General features: G+C 40.3%; 1 non-coding gene across 1 annotated transcript; it reads right to left on the bottom strand.

Moving 5' to 3' along the window:
• Positions 1-250: 250 nt before the first annotated feature.
• On the bottom strand, positions 251-381 carry LOC114228399 (small nucleolar RNA SNORA18). The gene has a single exon (XR_003614539.2). It is a non-coding gene; the product is annotated as a small nucleolar RNA SNORA18 (small nucleolar RNA).
• Between the last annotated feature and the right edge of the window lie 22109 nt (positions 382-22490).

The raw sequence follows: 22490 nt of genomic DNA, 5'->3' as shown, positions 1-22490 counted from the left end.
GACAAGTTTCCTTTATGATTGTCAGAGGCATTTACAAGAAAAACAAAACAAAACGTAGGTTAAATTTCATTTACATTCATGAAATAACCTAGATTTATTTTTGCTTACATATCTTAAATGATTTTTGTCTGCCTAGGAAATTCTCAAGTCCAGTGTTAATTTGCTATTTCATTTTAACAGTGCTTATAAAAAATTATTTCCTAAATGTTTACATAGTACTTTAATTTTCACTTGATGCTTATTTTTTTTCAGCTGTCTTTTAACTCCTTCCCACAGATCTAACACACAGTTCTGTGAATAAAGGAAGCAACATATTTATTCTATGAGGCGTTTCCAATTATGTAAGTCTACAGAAAAAGACCCATCGGGATAGACCTCAATAACTTGATGCTTATCTTATTAAGTTGTATTTCTCAAGAAATTTGTTCATGTCAAATATCCAATCACTGCCCTGGTCCAGTGGCTCAGTTGATTGGAGCATCTATCAAAGGTAATGGCTTTGATTCCCAGTTAGGTACACACCCAGGTTTTGATCTCTAATTGGGACATGTGGGGGAGGCAACCTATAAAATGTTTCTCTCTCTCCTTCTCTTCTTCTCCTCCTCCTTCTTCTTCTTCCTCTCTCTAAAATTAAAAAAAAAAATTAGTCTTTTTTAAAAATACATTTTTATTGATTTCAGAAACAGGAAAGAGAGGGAGAGAAAGATAGAAACATCAATGATGAGAGAGAGTCACCGATCAGCTGCCCTCTGCATGCCTCCAACTGGGGATCAAGACTACAACCCAGGCATGTGCCCTGACCAGGAATCAAACCATAACCTCCTGGTTCATGGGTCCATGCTCAGTTACTGAGCCACAGCAACCAGGCTATCTAGACAGTCTTGATCCAGATGTGGATTCTATTTAGAAAAAACACAAATAATGACTAATTTGTGATTATCGATAACCAAGTCATTTGGTTAAATGTGTAAGTGTGGACTATGTAGTGCTCATTTACATTACACACCAAAGTTGAAAGAAAGGTAATTTATAGTCAAGAGCATAATTTGTCAACAGTGTTTTAACTCCAGTAAACTAAATTTAAAAGAACTCTCTCTTTGAAAAGATTTTATAATTTAAAAACTTGTTATAAACAATCTTACAACATGAGGAAAGACTTTCTTGGAAAATGTCCAAAGAATCTGTTCTCATAGCTTGTTGACATAAACACCAATGAGAGGAATATTATATACTGAATAAGTATATTCCAGTGGATACCTGATTGTAATAGATGACAAACATTCCTGCCAACTTTCAATATTTCAGGCTTCAAGGATGCTAATTACCAGTATTTGTATTTGTTATTTTTGTATAATAGAAGCTATAATTTTATATTCAGTTGCATAGCTAGGAAATAAGAAGACTCATACTAACCTATATAATTATGACTCACACACACAAAATCTTTTATCCAAAAGTACTAATAATATCTTTGTGAGGACAGTCTCACACCTTAAAATGTTGTTTTGAATTTTTAGAACTACTTATTTCTTATAAATTATCAAAATTAGCTGGTTTAATATTGCATAAGTGATGCCAGGAAAAGAGTATAGGCCTTTAAAGTGGCATTTCCCAAGAGTATGCTAAAAATATAACAGGTATAGTAGATAAAGCTAATGATCCATCCAATTCGGTATTCTCTATTTTATAGTCACTAAAGGTATTTTAATTGTTTTATGAGCTCTAAGCTAAATGATCTTCCATGAGTATCTGCTATGGTAACAATCTCTCATCTCATAAGGCAGGACTAATGTGCATTAATGACAATCATATGTCCAGGATAGATGACAAATTTATTTATTCAATGAGGATCTTAGTTCAGAGTCTTTCCCTGCCTAATAAGATTTAATTTTATAAGAACTCATTTCTAGCCAGCAACATTATGTTTAAACTAATGGGTTTTCTTTAAATATCTCCTTCAAGTTACTACTATTTATTAGACATGTATAACTTTCATTGTTTGAAATTTTATTACAATAATTATATTTGTTAAAGTCTCCTACCTTAGTTTATATTTGTCCGTTGAATGTCTCTTTTAGAAGGGTTTCATAACAATTTTTTTCTGGAAGTTTCATTTCAATGAAATATACACTTTTCTCTATTATGAAAATTATTGATTATAAAATGAACTATTACTCAAACTTTAAAATAATGCATTTTTTGAGAAATAAGTTTAAAGTAACAAGGTCCAAAAACATAGGAATGGTTAGATAAATAGATGCTTTGATGATAGATAGATGATGATAGATAGATAGATAGATAGATAGATAGATAGATAGATAGATGATAGATAGATAAATAGATAATAGATGATTAAAAAGGGAGAAAGGGAGAGAGGAAGGATGGAAGGAAGGATGGAAGGAAGGAAGGAAGGAAGGAAGGAAGGAAGGAAGGAAGGAAGGAAGGAAGGAAGGAAGGAAAGGAGGGAGGAAAAAGAAATGAAGGAAGCAAGGATGAAAGGAAGGAAAGAAGGAAATAAAATTCACCATGAAATAAATTGTAATTGTGTTCAGGTAATAGGTAATGAAATACCATAATTCTGCTTTTATTTTTATCTTGATATGTTCTCAAATTGGATATCATTAGCATTTTTATAATTTGTAATTTAAAATTAATGCTACAAAAAGCACTTTTAGATATTAGTGCAAAAATTTAAAAGTACATGGCATATAAGTATGATTCAGATAGTTAAATTTTATTTAAAATAACTTTAAAAATAACTAATGTTCAACATTGGAAGGTCAAAAGTAAACTGAAACACTTTTATGTTGGAGTGTAGAATAAAATAAGCTAGAACCATTAACTTATCTTACAAAAACAATTACTGTTCATATTAGGTTCTATTTCTCCAAAGGGAATAACCAAAGAAATTTTTAGAGATTTTTAAAAAGAAATCTGATGAATCTAGGGTTCAGACACACAGATGCTAAGATAAATCCATTATGAAGTATTGTTTGACCATAACTACAAATAAACTCCTACCCTCAGCTTTCTAATCTAAAAAATGAAGAAATTGGAGCATATGACTAATGTTCTTATCAGCACCACTGTCTCATCAGCAGCCATTCTCAACATTCTATGCTTTTCATCTGGTGGTGATGGGCCAATATCATCCTGAAAATACCTCAAAGTAAAATTTTATAAAGAATAAAAACATCTTGTTCATAACAGTACTGTGAAAACCGATCTACTGCAAAGACAACTTCAATATTTCACCCTGTAGAAACTGTGTATTTTGACTAAAACAAACATTAAACTTAATAAGAGAATGTCAGTATCCATGCTGTGGTAAAAACTGATGATGCTACACCAGCTGGGAGAATGATGGACAGTACACATTATTATAATATTTGTTTTGATGTTAAATATCCAGTTTGACTCTTTAAATTAGGTCAGAGACAACAATTTATGCACACCCATGTTTCTCTGTTATGTCTGTCATTATCTCTACATTTTAATGTTTGGCATCCAGCATTTAACTGAATTTCTAAAAGGGACTAATTAATCATGAGATAGGTTTTAACCAGTTTTTCAGGTTTAAACTCATTTATGTCATATCTACTTGAAAGCAAAAGATTATACCTGACTGGAAAATGAGCTATGCTATTATCTCATTAGAGTATTATGCAGTTAAGTGTCATTCTCTTGAAACAGCAGGGATTCCTTCAAACATATGTTCATGATTAATATAAAGTTCTGTTTATATTATGGAAACTGTGAATAACATATTAGTACTCCTTTCCTCATAAAATATTTTGATTTTAATATTTACGATTAAAGAATATTTTATTTCAGGAGATTGCATTTTTATTAAAGCACATTGTTTGATATAATTAAGAATTTTAGTGGAAGGGAGAGGAACCTTTGCCCTGATTTCTAAATATAGAGGTAAAAGTATAAATAGAATTGATTGGGCCAATTCTTTTCCATCAGATGATCTAGCTGTATGTGTGTGTGTGAAGCCTGGAGGAAGGTTTAGCTGCCCTTATGCCTTTCCAAATTAACTGTGGAGGACAGGAGTGAACCCTAAGGTGATGAAATTACAAATAAATTACATATAAAATGTTAAATTTTGAAACATATTCTACCCCTCTTCTTGCACTTACTTATCAAAAAGAAACACTGAGGGAATTTTGTTTGAATGTGAAAAGTTTAAAATTGCAATTTTTGCTTTGGACTCTTTTCTAATTAATGATTCATATCCAATATAGTAAACTTAGCAAATATACAAAATAAAAATAGGGAGCCCGGCCAGCATGGCTCAGTAGTTGTATGTTGACCTGAGAACTGGGAGGTCACAGTTCGATTCCTGGTCAAGGCCATGCCCAGGTTGTGGGCTTGATCCCCAGTGTGAGGCATGCAGAAGGCAGCTGATCAATGATTCTCTGTCATCATTGATGTCTCCCTCTGAAATCAGTAAAAACATATATTTTTTTAAAATAGAGAAAAAAAATAACAATATGACCAAGAGCCAAACTTAGTTAGTAACATTTTGTTAAATGCCTTATCACTATATTTTATGACTTACCTTGGAAATTTATTTTTTCATTTATAAATATTCAGTTGATGACATTTTACAGTCTGTTTGTTATAATTTACCATAAAATGCCCACTTCTTAAAATATTTTCTGTAAGATGTCTGCAAAATATTCCATGAAATTAATATTAAAATTTTTACTTAAAGATTTATGACATATTTTTACATTTTTATGTCCAGTAGTTCCTTATGTGTACATGTCAGCCCTGACCCCTCAGCTCTGGATGGTGGACAAATGGTGGTAATGGAGGTCCGACTCCCTCTGGCTTGGTCTCGGCCGAACCCAGGGTCACGGCGTCACCCGGATTAAGGGGCACGTGGCCTCACCCATACCCAAGGGGCGTGTGGTCTCACCCGGGCCTGGGACCCAGCCTCACCCGGATGGATCCAGGGGCGCATGGCCTCACCCGGACCAAGGATCTGGCTTCACCCGTACCAAGGGACGCTTGGCCTCTCCCAGACCCAGGGGCACGTGGCCTCACCCGGGCTTAGTTGCACAAGGCCTCACCTGGATCCAGGGACCCATGGTCTCTCCCGGACCCAGGGACGCTTGGCCTCTCCCAGACCCAGGGCCACTTGGGCTCACCCGGGCCTAGGTGCACGAGGCCTCACCCGGATCCAGGGACACATGGTCTCACCCAGACCCAGGGACGCTTAGCCTCTTCCAGACCCAGGGTCACGTGGCCTCACCCGGGCCTAGGTGTACGAGGCCTCACCCGGATCCAGGGACACATGGTCTCACCCGGACCCAGGGACACATGGTCTCACCCGGACCCAGGGACGCTTGGCCTCTCCCAGACCCAGGGCCACTTGGGCTCACCCGGGCCTAGGTGCACGAGGCCTCACCCGGATCCAGGGACACATGGTCTCACCCAGACCCAGGGACGCTTAGCCTCTTCCAGACCCAGGGTCACGTGGCCTCACCCGGGCCTAGGTGTACGAGGCCTCACCCGGATCCAGGGACACATGGTCTCACCCGGACCCAGGGACACATGGTCTCACCCGGACCCAGGGACGCTTGGCCTCTTCCAGACCCAGGGCCACTTGGGCTCACCCGGGCCTAGGTGCACGAGGCCTCATCCGGATCCAGGGACGCATGGTCTCACCTGGACCCAGGGACGCTTGGCCTCTCCCAGACCCAGGGCCACTTGGGCTCACCCGGGCCTAGGTGCACGAGGCCTCATCCGGATCCAGGGACGCATGGTCTCACCCGGACCCAGGGACGCTTGGCCTCTCCCAGAACCAGGGACACATGGCCTCACCCGGGCCTAGGTGCACGAGGCCTCCCCCGGATCCAGGGACACATGGTCTCACCCGGACCCAGGGACGCTTGGCCTCTCCCAGACCCAGGGGCACGTGGCCTCACCCGGGCCTAGGTGCACGAGGCCTCACCCGGATCCAGGGACACATGGTCTCACCCGGACCCAGGGACTCTTGGCCTCTCCCAGACCCAGGGCCACTTGGGCTCACCCAGGCCTAGGTGCACAAGGCCTCACCCGGATCCAGGGACACATGGTCTCACCCGGACCCAGGGACTCTTGGCCTCTCCCAGACCCAGGGCCACTTGGGCTCACCCGGGCCTAGGTGCACGAGGCCTCCCCCGGATTCAGGGACACATGGTCTCACCCGGACCCAGGGACTCTTGGCCTCTCCCAGACCCAGGGCCACTTGGGCTCACCCGGGCCTAGGTGCACGAGGCCTCACCAGGATCCTGGGACACATGGTCTCACCCGGACCCAGGGACGCTTGGCCTCTCCCAGACCCAGGGCCACGTGGGCTCACCCGGGCCTAGGTGCACGAGGCCTCACCCGGATCCTGGGACACATGGTCTCACCCGGACCCAGGGACGCTTGGCCTCTCCCAGACCCAGGGCCACTTGGGCTCACCCGGGCCTAGGTGCACGAGGCCTCACCTGGATCCTGGGACACATGGTCTCACCCGGACCCAGGGACGCTTGGCCTCTCCCAGACCCAGGGCCACTTGGGCTCACCCGGGCCTAGGTGCACGAGGCCTCCCCCGGATCCAGGACACATGGTCTCACCCGGACCCAGGGACTCTTGGCCTCTCCCAGACCCAGGGCCACTTGGGCTCACCCGGGCCTAGGTGCACGAGGCCTCACCCGGATCCTGGGACACATGGTCTCACCCGGACCCAGGGACGCTTGGCTCTCCCAGACCCAGGGCCTGGGCTCACCCGGGCCTAGGTGCACGAGGCCTCACCCGGATCCTGGGACACATGGTTCACCCGGACCCAGGGACGCTTGGCCTCTCCCAGACCCAGGGCCACTTGGGCTCACCCGGGCCTAGGTGCACGCGGCCTCACCCGGATCCAGGGACACATGGTCTCACCCGGACCCAGGGACGCTTGGCCTCTCAGACCCCGGGGCACGTGACCTCACCCAGGCCTAGGTGCACGAGGTCTCACCCGGATCCAGGGACACATGGTCTCGCCTGGACCCAGGGGTGTGTGGGCTCTCCCAGACCCAGGGGCGCTTGGCCTCGCCCGGGCACGGGATCCAGCGTCCTCCGGGTCCAGGGGCACATGGCCTCACCCGGATCCGGAGTCCGGCCTCACCTGGACCCAGGGGCATATGACATATTTTTAAATATTTAGAAATTTCTATTTACTCACTACTAAAAAATAACATAACTTTAATATCTCTGATTAATACTCTAGATTAATTTGTAAGTAGTGTCAAAGAAATACAGATATTTGATGATTTTGATATGTATTTGCATTAATTTTTAGAACATATGTTAGTCTCACATTGACATTTGATTTTATGCTTTCAATTTGTAGGGGACATCTATGTCATGGATTGTGTAAGAGCTCCGGTCCCTCCTGCCTGCCAATCAAATGAATGTCCAAAGGCCACATATTCTCGAGAATTAACTTAAATTTAGTCAATGAGATCTGATATAAATCATAATCTCCAGTTCTCATTTTAGAGTTAGCTCTGAAAGAAAATAGCTAATTAAAATTATTTCATTAGACAGATTCTGGAACAGTTAAAAAGTCTGAACAAAGTAGTTATTCCATGGCCAGGGAAATAAATTCATGAACATGTCCCAGATAAAACCACTGTTCAAATATCTACTGTACTAATTTACAGTATGATTGTCCAAAGAAAAATGTGCACGATGAAAGAAAAAATTTAAATGAGTAAATTAATATTAAAATTTAATGAAACATTAATAATGAGGTGTTTTTTTGGAGGTAAGGGCAATGTGGAACTGAAATACAAAATGATAATAGAGGTAAAGTATTCTGCAAACATTTTCCCAGAGTAGGATAGTGGTATTGGTTGAATTTGGAGATTGTTAAGTGAAGATTTTAAATTTGTTTCAGCTACTGAAAAATAGCAGGGATACGATATAGTGCCTGCTTCCCCCACCTTAACATGATTCTCTTCTTTCTTTCATGAGGTTTTCCTTGAAGTATTCCCTCACCATCTTAACTTTAAATTTTCACCATTTTCCACTATGGTCTTCTTTAGCTACTTTATTTCTTTTCATAGCGCTTGCAACCACCTGAACTTATATCTCATATTTAATGGTTTTCTCCACCACGAGGATGCTCTTGATTTTCTCACATTGCTCCTTATTTTCACTACTTACAACGCTTCAGGGCAAATAAAATGCTCAGAGTTAGTTTGCTGATTGAGACAAAGGATGCATGCATGATTAAACAATCAACTTTCTCTTTAATAATATTAATTCTTTGCTTTTTATATCTGATTTCTATATTTCCCCCCTCAAATTTGCATTTGATAATGTAGAATAAGGATTCAGCAGTGTTAATTTGGTTGAAGTCTTTTTTTGTTTGTTTTATTTGAAATATCAAGGTTTATTTTTCTTGCTTTGTATTATAGTCTCTCAGCTGACTATTTTAAATCTAATTTTGATATTTAAACATATCCAGTATCACAAAATTAATTCTATTAAATACTAGAAATAAATCTTGCAAATACTTCATTTCCAAATAGCCTATCTAATAGAGGAAATATGCAAATTGACTGTCACACCCTCACAAAGATGGAGATGCCCACAGCCACAAGATGGCGGCACCCAGTCACCTCAGCTCCCGAGACGCCCACGGCCACCCGAGGCTCAGGTAACCAGGGCCAGCTGAGGTTTGTGCTGCCAGCAGTGGCAGCAGCAGAGGTTTGATGGGGCATCACCTTCCCCTGATCACTGGGTCGCCTCCCACACCTGAGGGCTCCCGGACTATGAGAGGAGGCAGGCCGGGCTGAGGGACCCCCGTCCAGTGCATGAATTTTCATGCACCAAGCCTCTAGTTTTAAATGATTTCTTAATACTTCAAACTTAGATTTTTCATAAAATCAATAATGTTTTGTGGGCTGATGTTATATTTTTTTTTGGGGGGGGGCTGATGTTTTGTTGATCATTTTTTCCATTTCTAAAAGTGATGCACAAATAATTTTACAGTAAAGATTAAAAAATTATCACCGTCAATAATTATCAGAGAGATGTTAATTAAAACCACAATGAGATATCATCTGCACCTGTCAGAATGGGTATCCTATCTAATAAAGAGGGAATATGCAAATTGACCATCATGCCATCACAAATATGGCTGCACCCACAATGGAGGCTGAGTTCCCGTAACGAGCCTTAATGAGCAATCAGCAGGGACCTGAGGCTGCATGGCACTGGGCCATGGCAGGGGACCTGAGGCTGCACCCCCACCTGGTAGGGCTTGAGAGGGGACCTCAGGCCATGCCCCCCACCCCGGCACCGGCCAGGGGACCTGAGGCAACGCCCCCCACCCAACGGGGCTTGACAGGGGACCTCAGGCCATGCCCCCTGCCTGGCAGGGCTTGATGATGGACCTCAAGGTATGCCCCCCACCCTAGTGCTGGACTGGAGGTTCTCAGGCTGTGCCCCCTACCCCTGCTCCAGGGGACCTGAGGCTATGCTCCCCACCCAGTGGGACTTGATGAGGGACCTAAGGCTGCACCCCCCACCTGGTGCCAGGCCCAGGGACCTGAGGCTGCACCCTCCGCCTGGCAGGGCTTGACAAGGGTGGGGCCAGCCAAGTCTGGATCTCGCCCAATGTGAGTGGGGCCGGCTGGGTCTGGGTCTAGGTCTCACATGATTTTGAGGCGCCGCGGGTAGATGGGGACTTGACTCTGGGTCCGGCAGTGCACTCCAGATTCTTTTTTTTTAATTTAATAAATCTTTATTGTTCAGATTATTACAATAGTTTCTCCTTTCCCCCCATAGCTCCCCTCCACCCGGTTACCACCCCACCCTCTGCCCTTACCTCGCCCCCACTGTCCTCATCCATAGGTGTACAATTTTTGTACAGTCTCTTCCTGCACCCTCCATACCCCTTTCCCCATGAGAATTATCAGTCCACTCCCTTTCTATGCCCCTGATTCTATTATATTCACCATTTTATTCTGTTCCTCAGATTTTTAATTCACTTGATTTTTGGGTTCACTTGTTGATAGATATGTATTTGTTGTTCATAATTTTTATCTTTACTTTTTTCTTCTTCTTCTTCTTAAAGAATACCTTTCAGCATTTCATATAATACTGGTTTGCTGGTGATGAACTTCTTTAGCTTTTTCTTATCTGTGAAGCTCTTTATCTAACCTTCAATTCTGAATGATAACTTTGCTGGGTAGAGTAATCTTGGTTGTAGGTTCTTGCTATTCATCACTTTGAATATTTCTTGCCACTTCCATCTGGCCTGCATAGTTTCTGCTGAGAAATCAGCTGACAATCGTATGGGTGCTCCCTTGTAGGTAATTAACTGTTTTCTCTTACTGCTTTTAAGATTCTCTCTTTGTGTTTTGCTCTTGGCATTTTAATTATGATGTGTCTTGGTGTGGTCCTCTTTGGATTCCTTTTGTTTGGGGTTCTGTGTGCTTCCTGGACTTATAAGTCTATTTCTTTCACCAGGTGGGGAAAGTTTTCAGTCATTATTTCTTCAAATAGTTTTTCACTATCTTGATCTCTCTCTTCTTCTGGCACTCCCATAATTCTGATGTTGGTACGCTTGAAATTGTACCAGAGGTTTCTTACACTATCTTCAACTTTTTGTATTATTTTTTCTTTTTGTTTTTCAGGTTGAGTGTTTTTTGCTTCTTTGAATTTCAAATCTTTGACGTGATTCTTGCGTTCCTCTAGTTTGCTGTTGGGTCTCTGTATAATATTTTTTATTTCAGTCAGTGTATGTTTAATTTCTAGTTGGTCCTTTTTCATATCCTCAAGGGACTGGCTAAATTTATTGGCCTTTTCTAGGAATTTCTTGAAAAACCTTATAGCCGTGGTTTTCAATTCTATATCCAGATGTTTGTTTTCCTCCATTTCTTTCATTTGTGATCTGTTACTTTGTCTCTGCATTTTCACTGCTTCCCTGAGTTGGTAGGGTAGCTTTGTGTGCTAGGTTTCCTATATGGCTCAGTGGGTCAGCCTCCCCAGACACCTGAGGTGGACACTCTTGGTGCACCCCTTTGTGGTCTGTGTGTGCAGCGTTGTTGTAACACTGGGAGGAATTGACCTCCAGGCCAATTGGCTATGTGTATCAGCTGTGTCTACACTGGGAGACCTATGCTGGAGACAGCCTTATAGGACCAGACTTGCAAAATTGCAAAAGCCTCTGTGCTAAGCTTAGATGGGGCAGAGTCTCAGGGCTGAGCAGACAGTCTTGGCTTCCCGTCAGCCGTGCCCTTGCGTGCGCGCCTCCAGACTTCTGCCTTCCATGGCTCCCCTGAGTTTCTGCCTGACAGTCCAGATTCCCTCAGGCTTGCCCAGAAGTGGGGTTCAGTGCAGTTAGGAGCTTCCAACTCCCTTCCGCTAGAGAGAACTAGCGGCAACCTCGGCAGTCAGTCTTCTCTGAGCGCACTCGCGCACACACGTGCGAGCCTCCAGACCTCTGCCTTCCATGGCTTCCCCGAATCTTCAAGTCTCCTCTGTGTGCCTTTCTCTCTACCTGACAGTCCAGACTCCCCCCCCCCCTATAAGCCTGGGTCCATGGGGTTTCGCCCAGAACTGGGGTTCAGTGCAGTTGGAACTGGGGTTCAGTGCAGTTGGGGGCTTCCTTCCCTCTCCCACCAGAGAACGCCAGCCAGGCACTCAGCTGCCTTTCCTCTCTGTGTGCATGTCTCTGTACCTCAGTCCTTTGCAGCTCCTCTGATTCTCCATGTGCTTTCCTCTTTCCTTCTAGTTGTAGAATTTCCACTCAGCCAGCTTTCCTGTGGTTCTGGATGATGTTCGTTCTGTCTTTTAGTTGTAGTTTTGAAATTGTTGTGCGAGGCAGCAGTTTAGGTGTTTACCTATGCCGCCATCTTGGTTTCTCCCCTAGATTATGAGTGTTTTATTTTGTTTCTCACACTTCAGATTTTGACAGGAGGAAGATTTTCATATACATTTTACTAATTTTCTTTCATTTCTGACACTTCTATTATAGATAAAGGGAAAATAGCAATATTAAAATATTTCCTCTAATGAATCCCCTTTTAATGTGCACGAATTTTGTGCACTGGGCCACTGGTCTATAGATATAAAAGCCTAAGTGACCAGCTGACCAGCCGGTAGCTGTGACATGCACTGACCACCAGAGGGCAGATGCTCAATGCAAGAGCGGAAACTGCAGGCATGTAAACATGGAACAGACTGATGAATCTCAGAGGGCAGGGAGAACAGACTTATCAACTCAGAGGGACCGCTGGGGTCCCTCAGCCTTGCCTGCGCCCTCTCACAATCTGGGGCCACTCAGGGGATGTCGGACTGCTGGTTTCACCCCGATCCCCACAGGCCAGGCCGAGGGACCCCAGCGGTGCATGAATATGATGCATTCATGAAAGGCATCCATGAGGAAAAAAGGCTGACATTAAACTAATTTTTCTTATAAAGTTGACAACAAAGTTATCTGATATTAGGGAGATGCTGTGTTTGCAAAGTCGTGTTCTCACTGTAAGAGTGCAAATAGTGAATAGCAAATCATTATTTCTGATGTTTGCTGGGCCTGAGGCAGTAATTTAAATTTCCTAAGGTCATTGCTATGTAAGATTTGGACATTATTCTAAGAAATTGAACCTTGAACTTGGTTCTATTGCCTTCATAATTCTCTGAGATACCCAAAGAGATGTTTCTTCTTAATTAGTGTCAGCTTCTTTTACTTGTATCTATAAACAAAATCCTAAAAAATTATGTTCCTTCATTTTTCATACACTTCTCTATTTTGGAATATGTTTTCTGACACTTATGTCTGATGAATACCTAATTTTATCAATGATTACTATTATTATTTCAAAAATACTGGTGGGAATATAAAATTCAGAGTTTTTTTTCACTTTATTTTTATTATTGCCACTATTACAGATGTCCTCATTTCCCCCCCACCCTCTTTGCCCGGCCCCTACCACCCCTTCACACTCTGAATTGCTTGTGGAATTACTTAAGAGTGACAAAGTGAATGTACCATAACTACACTCCTAATTAAAAATGAACAAAGGTGATTCATATGAACACAATGATTGGAACATATTTTCAGTAGGATCATCTATAAATGGCTAATCATAGAGAAAATGGAGGTGATAGCAAGTTTGAAGAGTTGCTCAGAGTCATTATTAATATCACATGTTTCTGTTTATATGCTCTTCCGTTACCCAGTCAAATATAAATCCATGAAGACATTATATACATATACACACACATTTATACATGAACTTTGTATCACATTTGTATAGCATTATGCTGGGTACATTGCAGTCACCTCAATGTTTGTTACATGAATGAAAACAAATATGTTCTAGACCCTTATCCAGAGTGCTTAATTGTAGGCACTTCTATAATCCCAAATGAATAACTTATTTAAAATGCCAGGTGTTTCCATATCTGAAACCTTTGGTATAGAACAGTTTACAGCAGAATAGACAGAGAGATGCTTTCAAGGATGGCTCTGAGCAACTGTTAGCCACAGTAATTGCTTTGTGAAATAGTACAGAACCAGTTTATTTTAGATGTGCAACCGACAGCACTTTACTCTTCTCCTGGAGTATTGCAAGATAACAAAGAGATTTTTGACGACCTGAGAAAAATAAAAAGTAACAGCAATGCAACAGAGTGGGGAAACATTTTTAAAGAAACATTTCAAATAAAATAAAAAGAAAAGAATGTCAAAACATTTTCCTATTATAACCAGATCAAATTAAGCAAAGTTATATTAATAAAGGAAAACATGAAATATTTATATTTATTTGTAAAGTACAAATTGTAGTCTAATGCATAATCAGTGACATTCAGTCCCATAGACAGAGCATTGGAATGATATTCCCCGATTCTGAGCAACAACAACGATTAACTTTATTTTTTTATTGCAGTACAATTGACATACAATATAATATTAGTTTAGGTGCACACCATAATATCAACATCTGTATACATTACAAAATAATCACCATAATGAATCTTGTTATTATCTGTCCCCATACAAATTTAATACACTATTATTCACTATATTCCCCATGCTGTATTTATATGCCCATGACATTTATTTTGTATCTGGAAATTTGTATCTCTTGATTCCCTTCACCTATTTTTTTTTTTTTTTTAAGCCTGGAGGATATTTTACCATGGAATTTTTTTAGAGAGCGTGAAAGAGGGAAAGGAAGAGAGGAGAGAGAGAAAGAGACATCCATATGAGAGAGACACATCAATTGGTTGCTCCCCACACATGCCCCAATCAGGGCCAGGGAACGAACCTGCAACCAACAGGGATACATACTCTTGACTGGGAATGGAACCTGTGATCCATTGGTGGGTAGGTCAATGCTCTAACCATCTAGAATTACCTGCCACTGTCCACCATCACCCATTTTTCCCAGGAGCTCCAACCTCCCTGCCCTCCTCTCTGGCAAGCACCAAAGTATCCTCTGTATCTAGGAGTCTGGTTTTGTTTTGTTTAGTTTTTTAGATTCCATATATAAGAGAAATCATGCAGCATTTGTGTTTGATTTGTTTTACTTTGCATCTTCCCTCCAGGTCAATCCATATTATCACAAATGGCAAGATTTCATTCTTACTTATGCCCTAGTAGTATTCTGTTATATGTATATATGACATTGTTATCCATTCATCCATTGATGGGCAAAGGTTCTTTTCTCTCCATATATTAGTTACTAGAGGCCTGGTGCATGAAATTCATGCATTGGGGAGGGGGTTCCCTCAGCCCAGCCTGCACCCTCTTCTATCTGGGACCCCTTGGGGGATGTCCGACTGCAGGTTCAGATTCTGGGGATCGGGCGTAAACCAGCAGTCGGACATCCCTCTCACAATTCTGGACTGCTGGCTCCTAGTTACTCATCTGCCTGCTTGCCTGGTTGACCTTAACTGCCCCCCGCACTGGCCTGATTGCCCCTCACTGCCTCTGCATGCCAGCCTCGTCTCCCCTAACTGCCCCCTGCTAGTGGCTAGGTTGCTCCCAACTGCCCCCTCCCTGCTGGCCTGGTCACTCCTAGCTGCCCCCCCCCCCGCCAGCATGGTCACTCCTTACTGCCCCCCTGCCAGCCTGATCACCCCCTTCTTCCCCCCTGCTGGCCTAGTCACCCCTCACTGCCCCCTTACCAGCCTAATCACCTCCAACTGCCTCCCCGCTGATCACTCCCAACTGCACCCCCCCACCGGCCTGGTCACTCTTAACTGCCCCCCACTGGCCTGGTCATTCCTAACTGCCCCGCCCACTGGCCTGGTCGCCTCTTATTGCCCCCCTGCTGGCCTGGTCACTCCTAACTGCCTCTCTGCTGGTGTGGTTGCTCCCAACTGTCCCCCCCACTGGCCTGGTTGCCCCTCACAGCCCCCCTGCTGGCCTGGTCACCCTACGCAGCCTGCTGTTCAGTCGTTTGGTTGTCCCTCTCCAATCCCCCTGCTGGCCTGGTCATAGGCAGCCATCTTGTGAGGATGTGAGGGTTAATTTGCATATTACCTCTTTATTATATAGGATTGCAAATTAAGACAGAGGCACATATCTCTTTTCATATTAGTGTTTTTATTTTCTTTCGTTAGGTACCTGGAAGTGGAATTGATGTATGATTTTCTATTTTTTATTAGTTTCTATTTTTTAGTAACCTCCATGCTGTTATCCACATTGTTATTCAATGCACCAATTGCCATTTTCACCAACAGTGCAAAGGATTCACTTTTCTCCACATCTTCACCAGCAAAATTCTTTTCTTTTTTTATTGAATTTATTGGCCTGACATCAGTTAATACAATTATATAGGTTTAAATGTACATTTCTATGATAATTGATCTTCATATTGCATTGTATACCCATTACTTAAAGTCAAATATTCTATCACCATATATTTGACGCCCTTTACTCTTTACTATTCCCCATCCTCTTCCCTCTGGTAACCACCATACTGTTGTCTGTGTCTATAAAGTTTTCTTTGCTCATTTGTTGCCTTTGGTTTTATATCCCACAAATGAGTGAAATCATATGGTTCTTAGCTTTTGCTGACTGTCTTATTTTGCTTAATATCATATTCTCAAGATCTATTCCTGTTTTTGCAAATAGCAGTAATTCATCTCTTCTTTTGTCTGTTTAGTATTCATTGTATATATGTACCACATCTCCTTTACCCAATCATCTATCCAAGGACACTCCCATTGTTTGCATGTCTTGGCCACCATGAATAATGCTGCAGTGAACCTGGGGATGCATACATCTTTGAGAATAAATCTTTTCAATTTTTTAAGGTTGATATCCAGAAGAGGATTTACTGAGTCATATAGTATCACTATTCTTTTTTTTTTTTTTTTTAGAAGCCTCCATATAGTTTTCCAAAGTGGCTCCACCAGTTTACATTCCTACTAGTGGTGAATAAGGGTTTATTTTTCTCCACAACCTCTCCAACAGTTGTTATTACCTGTCTTGTTGATAATAGCTATTCTGACTAGTTTGAAATAATATCTCATAGTGGTTTTGATTTGAATTTCCCTCATGATTAGTGATGTTGAACATTTCATCTGCCTATGGCCATTTGTATGTGTTCATTGAAAAAAAAAGTCTACACAGACCCTCTGCTTATCTTTTAATTGGATTGTTTGTTTTTAGTTATTGAACTGTATAAGTTTTTACATATTTTGAATATTAACCTTTTATCAGCTATATGATTTACAAATATTTTCTCCCATTCAGTAGGTTGCTTCTCGTTTTCTGAAGCTTTTATTTTATACTAGAGGCCCAGTGCACGAAGATTCATGCAAAAATCGGCCTTCCTTCCCCTGGCTGTTGGCACTGTCTTCACTCCAGCCGAAGCTACCTTTTTTCTCTGGCCCAGAGCCACCTTTCCGCCTTCCCACACTGCCCAGAGGCCTGGAGCGGCTGGGGCTGTGCGAAACACCTGCATCATCGCCATGGTGACAATGCAAGCATCCCGCCCCGCCCACTCGGTGCCTGTGTATGCAAATTAACCCACCATCTTTGTTGTGTTAAATTGCATACTCACTCCTGATTGGCTGGTGGCCTCATGAAGGTACAGTCAATTTGCATCTTACTCTTTTATTAGTGTAGATAGTTCAATTTGTTATTTTTACTTTTGTTGTCCTAGCCTTTGTAGTCTTATTCAAAAACACATTTCTGGGACCAATGCAATTTTCAATCCAATTTGAGTTAATTTTTGTGGAAATTAGTGAGCCTGTTTCATTCTTTTGCATGTGGCTGTCCCATTTTTTCCAGTATCATTTAAGAGACCATCTTTATACCATTGTCTATTCTTGTCTCTTTATCATAAATTACTTGACCACATGTCTGTTGGTTAATTTCTGGGCTCTCTATTCTGTTCCATTGATCTATGTGTCTGCTTTTATATCAATACCATACTGTTTTGTTTGCTATAGCTGTTTATTATAGTTTGAACTCTGGGAGCATGATATATCTGGCTTTGTTCTTCTTTCTCAAAATTGCTTTGCCTGCTTCAGTTCTTTTGTGGGTCTATATAAATTTTAGGATTATTCTAGTTTTGTGGAAAATGCTATAGCAATTTTGAAAGAGATTGCATTTAATGTACAGATTGCTTTGAGTAATATAGACATTTTAAATATTAATTTTTCCAATCCATGAGCCTGGAATATCTTTTCACTTATTTGTGTCTGCAATTTCTTGCATCAATGTCTTATAGTTTTCAATGTACAGGTCTTTCACCACTTTGGTTAGATTTACTCATAAGTATTTATTTTTTAATACAATTTTAAATGGAACTGTCTTTTTAATTTCTTTCTGATTGTTAATTATTAGTGCATAAAAACACAACATATTTTTATACTGATTTTACATCATGTAACTTTACTGAATTATTAATTAGTTTTAACAATTTTTTGGTGGAGTCCGTAGGTTTCCTCTATATAGTATGTTCTTTGCAAATAGTAACAGTTGTACTTCTTATTTTGCAATTTGCCCTTTTTGGTTTGTTTTCTTGCCTAAATCCAGTGACTAGGTCTTCCAATCGCATGTTGAATAAAAGTGGTGGGAAGGAGTATTAGGATCTTGTTCCTAATCTTAGAGGAAAAGCTTTCTACTTTTCACTATTGGGAAAGATGTTAGCTGTGGGCTTGTCTTATGTGACATTTATTATGTTGAGGTACATTCTCTCTGTATATATTATGTTAGATTTTTTGTCATAATGGACATTAGTTCAGAGTATACAAAGATTAATGATAGCAACAGAAGAGGTGTGATAACTGGTTACTCAACATTTCTTTTTTATTTTTGCCAACAACAATCTTTATCTTTTATCCCCCAGACTTTTCTATAGTTGTAAATTTACTTTCTTTATGTATTATATTTGTAATAATCATGTACATATAACTTAAAATTATTTTTTAATGTGTAATAACAGGGCAGTTACTTTTTCAAAAGTATTTTCATGCATAATATTTTGTCAAATATCATCATCTGTTTATAGTTAATTTGCTTACTTATTATAAAATCTAAAATGAACTTCACAAAATATTTAAAATGTTCAGGATCACTACTTCAGTTTGATTTCTAGATGTAAAGTTATACAAAATATATGCAAAATTGTAAAATGTGTATATTGTTAAATTGCTTTCATACAGAAAAGAAAGTAAAGATGCGCTAAACCTGAAACCAACATAATATTGGGTTAGATCATAAATGTCTTACTTAGGAAATTTCTCTACTTACCAGTTTAACCTTAATGATTCCTGTCATAAACTGATTATTTCAGCTTTATCCAATTATTATCTGTCCTCAAAACTTCCCTCATCTCAAAAATATTGGATTATTAATGAAGCAAAAAAGAAAAATGGCATTTTTATAAACAATAACATATTATAAACAATATATATATTGTTTGCCAGTCTCTAATCCTCACAAGAAACCTGAAGAATTGTTATAGCTGTATTAATTATACAGAATATATAAATCATCCTCAATGAGATTAAAGCTGTTGTTCAAAATATCAACATTGATGGCAAATGTCAGAGCTTAGGTTTCTATCCAGGTACATGTGAACTTACTTTATCTTTTCTCAGGCGTAGAAAGAAAAGAAAAATCCATAATGTGGTGAAAGGAACTGGGATGCCCACATCATGCTAGAACACTCAGAGTACAACCCTCTCACTGAAAGGGATAATTATGTGATAAAACAAACATTAAAGCCCTGCTTTAAAAACTACTTATAAAATAGCAATTCTCTCTTGAACTGACAGCAAGTGGGCAAAATAGTACATCCTGAACATTTGATACAAAAGTGATCTTTTTCCAAGAGTTTTGTTTTTGAAATCTGAAGCCAATTAATAAATCTAAAATACTTCCATACTGCAAATAGTGACAAGCATGTTTTGGAGGAATAGAATCTATTGTAAACTCTGAATTCTTAGTTATTGATGTCCATAAAGTACAAATTTATATTAAATACAATGGCCAATTAGTATATGAATGGGCCTTCAACAAGGAGGCAAGGAGGAGAAAAATAAAGAAAAGATGGAAGAAAACGTATTTAATTGAAAGTGTATTTTAGATTTTAGAGAATACTTATTACTCATGCTAAGGTATTTTCAATGAGACACTCCATTCCAGAAATAAAATTTCTGTACAGTCACCACACCAAATTTAATATACAGTGTGAACTGCTCCCTATTTTATGGGGCTCACCTGCAACTTCAATGTCTGGCTCAGTAGAACTAAACCTTGTTGGAACTAATATCTTTTTTTTTCATAACAAATACTGTGTAATACTTTCTTTACTAATTCAAAGATAATATAACCCATAACAAACATTTTAAAATATACCTATGTATATGTGAATATAAACTACATATGTATATAATATTCTATATTATATAATAAAAAACATTAATTTTAGTAAAACCATGTATAGCTCAATTTATAACTGTTGGATCAAATTATTAGTGAAAACATAATAACAGGTTCATAACCTACATGTGGAATCACTGTGCAAATACATATCCAAATGTAGATTGACACAGGTATATTATATTGGTGATTCAAAGCAAAATGACATCTGACACAAGTGTTGTGATTTTTTTTAAACTAAACATCTCTAGGTAAATTCAAACACAGGAAATACATACTTCACTTAGTTTTAATTAAGATGGCTGTTGCTTTCTATAAAATTTTATTAAACTGCATTAAAATAAACAAACTGGTGCTAGTTCTAATTCCAAATGCATCCTTACTTTCAGTTCCAAATGAGCTTCAGGGAATCTCCCATTGATTTAATGTTTGAGAACCACACCAGTTATTGCAGCAAATAATCCCCATTATTCATATAAAACAACTTATAAAATACTCACTTGGCATTGACAGAGAACTGTTGGAGAACCATTGGCCCAGAAATAGATTTGATGATTATTTAAACATGTGATCAAATATATACCTGATCATTTCACTTCCTTTTACTTTGAATTTTTTTTCTAAAAATGAAGAAAACTTTAGGGTAGGTATTGGACTATAGCCCTCTTGCTATTCTATTTTGTTGTGAAATACTCTTTGATTTGTTAATATGCCAAACATTAAGACATTTCAGGAAGAAAACTTTAAAAATTATAATCAATAACATTTGGTTATTGACAACTATTAAAAACAAAGATCATGGTTACTATTAATCAAGATGACAGAACTCCTGACCAAATCATTCTTGAAAGTGTCTGTCAAAATGTCACTTATTAAAATTTAATGTTTTTATGGGAGACTGGTATATCTCAATGTCAATCACTTTGGATGAAATAAACAGACAAGTGCAATATGAGTTAATCATTGTGTTTCACAAATTACTTCATATAATAAAAACAATCCTATTTTTTTACTGAATCAGTTTACTCTTATTTTGAAATATTTTTGTTTACTAAATAGTGAAAAACAAAAATCTCCTTGATTGTCTTTGCCAGTAATAGGCATGTTTCAAATAACTATCAAATTCTTTAAAATATCAGCTATAGAAGAACATAAAGAAATAACAGCTTTATAGTTTAGAATCCACCAACCTAAAACACACAGTTCATTGATTCAGTCAACCAGCCAGTCTTCTAGAAGTTGAAAATATAATGGCAAAAAAATAACTTGGCTCATACTATTGAAGTTTATAGTCTTGTGGAAGATAGAGAAATAGAAATTAAGATTCTTGTAGTAAAAGCTTTTATTCTTTGTCTCATCAAAAGCTAGCACTAAAATCATATTGGTACATAAATCAGATGTAAACAGGTAATGCATAATTGGATAATTTATAAAAGTCAGAACAAAATACATTTTTGGTGTTAAAGAATAAAGAATACTGTGCAAGTGACTTCAACCTTTTTAGAAATGTCATAAAATAATTAATATTTTTGATACGTGCAAATGACCAATCCCTAATTGTCAATTCAATTTACTCATTTATTCATGAAAAGCTATTAATTTTACAGTATCCTATCTAATAATAGACAAATATGCAAATTGACAATACCTCCGACACACCCACAAGTCACGCCCACAAGCCACGCCCACCATCCAATCAGAGTGAGCATGCAAATTAACCCAAACCAAGATGGCTACAGCCACAGAGAGCAAGGTTTCCTAGGTAACAGAGGAAGCCAAGCTTTCCGCCTGCCCTTGCCAGGCCTAAGCCTCCACTCAAGCTACAAAGTTTCAATTATAGAAGGTAAACAAATTCAAACAAATGGCAGCAGAATGGAGCTTGAGAGAGCAGGCCAGGGTTGCCGCCAGCAACAGAGGAAGCAAAGCTTTCAGCACACCCTGGCCGGGCCCACCCACTTAAGGCAACAAAGTTTCAATTACAACCCCAACACAAATGGCTGCCCGCCTCGGAGGGAGCCCCAGGCTTGGCTCCACTCCAGGCTACAAAGTTTCAATTGTAGAAGGAAAATAAATTCCAGATACTAGGGCCTCCACTTGGGTTGCCAGGGGGCGTGGCCGGCCTGCAAACCACCACAGGCCCCTCGCTCAGGCCACCCCACACCCCAAGGGAACCCCCACCTGATCCCAGACGCCCTTCAGGGCAAACCAGCTGGCCCCCACCCCTGTACCAGGCCTCTATCCTATCTAATAAAAGAGTAATATGCAGATTGATCATCACTGCAACACACAATATAGCTGCCCCCATGTGGTCAAAGATCCTGCCCCCATGTGGACACAAGATGGCCACCACAAGATGGCCAGCAGGAGAGGGCAGTTGGGAGGCACCCGGCCTGCAAGGGAGGGCAGTTGAGAGGGACCAAGCCTGCAAGGGAGGGCAGTTGGAGGTGATCAACCCTGCAGGAGAGGGCAGTTAGGGGTGACCAGGCCGGCAGAGGAGGGAAGTTGGGGGCAAACAGGCTGGCAGCAGAGTGGTTAGGGGGTGATCAGGCTGGCAGGCAGAAGCGGTTAGGGGCAATTAGGAAGGCAGGCAGGCAAGCAG

This window comes from Eptesicus fuscus, chromosome 3 (assembly GCF_027574615.1).
Source record: "Eptesicus fuscus isolate TK198812 chromosome 3, DD_ASM_mEF_20220401, whole genome shotgun sequence".
NCBI lineage: Eukaryota > Metazoa > Chordata > Mammalia > Chiroptera > Vespertilionidae > Eptesicus > Eptesicus fuscus.
The sequence above is the reverse complement of the archived record's forward strand: the minus strand, read 5'-3'. Positions and strand labels throughout refer to the sequence as shown.